We start from the raw sequence: 3,786 nt of genomic DNA, 5'->3' as shown, positions 1-3,786 counted from the left end.
TAACAATAACCAACCACTTAATCGCGCACCATATTCATATTCTAATATTTAAGGCTGTGAGTGATAGAAGTACAGTGCATTCAGTGGACTGTACTGTGTGTTTAAACAACACACCGATTGTTCAGCTGATTGAAGTACCTCTTTCTGAAAAAACTTTCAGTTAGACAAAGACACCATAAACCATAGTTTTGAAAGTTGTTGAATTGTGAAAAATACATGACTCGAGGACCTTTGTACAGTGGTCCACGTTTGTCCACTGTTGTTTGAAGACTGAAAGTCTATCCTTCACGATAGCCTTGTTTTCATCCGCATTAAATTCATTATGGTGTTCTAACCTGATTAAGGTTTATAACAAAGCTGCAGACATTTGTATACATGCGAAGAGAACGTCTTAAAGTCTTACAAATGATTAAAATCATGACTCTATTTTCTAATATTATAAGCGGTGTATGATACACCTCCTTTCACAATTACATCAGCAAGCAGTGACATTTATGATCACATGTTTTATCATACAAAAAAATCACATGACCCCAGTCATCTAAAAATAGCAATAATTGCATGTGTGTATTTTCCAGTTGCGGAGTGTGAAGATCCATCAGCCGTCTTACTTGTTGCTGACCGATTGTACAAAGCCATGAAGGTAAAAACGTGCATTTTTAGTGTAATACACTTCCCTCAACATCTGTTTCTGGGCAGGAGAAACAAACTCAAACAGCTGATGTAGACCAAGAAAGAACATGACATCAGTCAACTCAAAGTGGCTACAAAAACACGAAAACTCATAACTCGGGTCTCTTTAATATCTAAAGTGTTTCAATGCGCCCACAGTGAAAGTGGGAGAAAAATGGAGATACACTTGTTCTCACATAACAGTAATTTCACACTCCAGTAGTCTGGAGTTTAGAAGACATTTCAATAATAGCATTTTATAGCTCTTACTACTCCCACTCTTACTATTTCATAAGTTGATTGCTGAAATAAAACAGAAACTGAAGACTCAGTTAAGTCTCTGAGTTAAAACCATTACGACACTGATTAAAACATGCTTTACTGAGTAAGTCGCTCACTATAAAAATGAAACATGTTTTATGGTCTTAGTTTTTGTGGGGCTACAACACACTTGTGTAAAGCAACAGTCTGTAGAGCTCATCTGATGAGAGAGTATCTGTGCCAGCGATGGTTCTCAGGCTTGATTATGAGTCACAGGCCCTGTGAGAGCATCTGCACTATTGCTGATGCTTTGCTTCATAAGCATCACACAGATCAGCGGTCAGGCCAGAGTTTTCCTAAGCACTGTGACTTTCCCTGCAGGGGCCTGGGAACAGACGACAGGGCTCTGATCCGTATCATGGTGTCCCCGCTCCGAGATTGACCTCTTCACATCCGCAAAGAGTTCAAGGAGACCCATGACGCCTCTTTGCATGAATTCATCCAGGTAGAGACGTTCGTTGTAAGTTTTGTGTGCTCCTTCTCATACATACTGCATGCATTTTGTGCATGTGTTTACTGGTGCGATCGGACGTCTTAGTGAATTTAAAAGAGAGTTGTGTAGATATTGTGTTTTTGTCTTACTGTAGTTGGCGTTGCCCATCCTCTTTTGGTTAAGTCGAGGGGGAACAGAGTGTTTGACAGGTTCCTGCGGTGTACTCGCTCGACTCAGCTGTTTAGGAATTCCCCCTGCATGCTTGACTTCCTCTCAGTGTGCTGAATCTGATTGGTGGAGGAGAATGGAGACAGGAAGATTGTTCAATAACAGGTCTATGCACTGGCTCCTGTAGTCAAAAAACTCCCTTTAGAGATCAATAACAACACTAATTTATACCTTTTATGTCTTGTTTTTTTTGGGGCTTATCATGTTATTAGTTGGGCATGTATGCAGATAACCCACCCAAAACAAACTAATGCTTCATTTAAATTCAAATTATATATTAAAAATAAAAAAATAACAGCATGATTTTATTTTTAGATACTTGCAGATAAAGCATGCTGAGAACAAGTCTTTCTGTGTGTGTGTTTTTAAGGTGTGTTCAAAAAATTTCCTGATTAGATTGAATGTTTTGTAGAATTGCATGGTTTCATAACATTTTCATTTGCATTTGCAAACATTATTTCCATGGAAATGCACTTTAGACTATGAAGGAAGGAAAGTGATCTGTTGATCCCACTGCTTGTACAGTTATTATGAAAGTTTATATGAAATGCTCTCTGTAATTACGTAATGCAGTAAATTTCATAATGGCTTAATATCATTATGCAACGCAAAACTTCCACTGATATGATTATGATGTACACTCCCAAATTATTAGGTGTGTTTTTGATGCTTTATTTCACAATGTTTTGTCTGACCAAATCATATTTTTATTTTCTCAGGGTGACACATCAGGAGACTATCGTAAAATCCTTTTGATTCTCTGTGGAGGTGAGGACTAGAACATTGTCTGTCGTCCGGGATGTATCACACAGGATATTCATGCCAAGTAACCAGTGCACTGTGTCCCCATTCATTGTTTGTGAGTTTCTAGTGACATACAGTCTTTGTGCCCTCTGCTGCCATGCCAATGCCAAAGCTAATGACCTGTGCAGAAGCCACACCTAGTCCCATTTTCTAAAAAATCGTGCGCGAACACTTTTTTTTTTTTTTTTTTACAGTTAAAAGCACTTTTTATGGTGTTACCGTACTACTAGTGCTTTATTTGTTACCCAACATCCTGTTTAAATTGATTACCCCAGAAATAAAAGACGTGATCGTGTTTGAGTTTGTGTTGTTAGATGGACACCATTGTTGTTGTGTTTTAATACCAAAAGTTGCATTAAATCTAGTACAGAATGTGGTGATATGCTTCTGAACACAGTACCAAAATTGTTGATCATACAAAAGATCTGCACACTTGTTATTCTCCTTTTATTCAGAAAAAGTTCAAAGTGGCAACGTTTCGGTCAAAAGACTGAAGTTTTAATTATCTGATGTTTTTTTACACCTGGCCAAGATGTGTGTACTTTGACTTTTTTCATACAAATGTAAACAAATAAAATGAATGACTTGCGGTCACGTATGTAAGCTTTCATGGGGCATTTCAGTAGGAATCCACATGAATATTTTGCCTTGCATATTTTGCAACAGGTTTAAGTTGGTCACACAAAATTACACTGTTGACAATAATCAATGAACCTTTTCGACCACATCTTTAGTATTTTCATATGCTTATTGATATTATGCATAATCAATATTATGACATACTGTAGGCTAAATAGAAAAACTGACAAATTCGTTTTTTTAAGGCCCATTCACTCCATGGATGATAGTTCTAGTGAGAAAGATATAGTTTTTAAAAATTGTTCTAAATTTAAAGGGGTCATATGATGTTGCTAAACACAACAAACACATTATGCAATGTGTTTATGCGGTTTAAGGTTTAAAAAAACACATTATTTTCCACATACTGTACATTATTGTTGCTCCTCTATGCCCCTCCTTTCTGAAACGCACCAATTTTTTACAAAGCTCATCGTTCTGGAAAAGCGAGGTGTGCTCTGTTTGGCCAGCTATCCAGTGCGTTGTGATTTGCCGAATGCCTCAAGCGTGTGACAGAAATGTTACGCCCCTTACCATACTATGATGCCGAATTATAATGACTTATACTGTGTTTTTATGCGTTGTGTATCGTGCTGCGTAAACATAAAACCATGTCTGCATTTGTGATCGGAGAAACAACAAACAACAAGCGCTACTCTACACTGCTTAAAACTCACGTTTGAATCATCAGTGGCAAATTCTTTAAATAT

At 37.4% G+C, this 3,786-nt stretch overlaps 1 long non-coding RNA gene across 1 annotated transcript; it reads left to right on the top strand.

Moving 5' to 3' along the window:
• The first annotated feature begins 1,357 nt into the window (after positions 1–1,357).
• Positions 1,358–2,777, top strand: LOC122139536. The gene is made up of 2 exons (XR_006156374.1): positions 1,358–1,453; positions 2,374–2,777. It is a non-coding gene; the product is annotated as an uncharacterized LOC122139536 (long non-coding RNA).
• Positions 2,778–3,786: the final 1,009 nt, after the last annotated feature.

The sequence above is a fragment of the Cyprinus carpio genome, chromosome B14 (assembly GCF_018340385.1).
Source record: "Cyprinus carpio isolate SPL01 chromosome B14, ASM1834038v1, whole genome shotgun sequence".
Taxonomy (NCBI): Eukaryota; Metazoa; Chordata; class Actinopteri; order Cypriniformes; family Cyprinidae; genus Cyprinus; species Cyprinus carpio.
The sequence above is the reverse complement of the archived record's forward strand: the minus strand, read 5'-3'. Positions and strand labels throughout refer to the sequence as shown.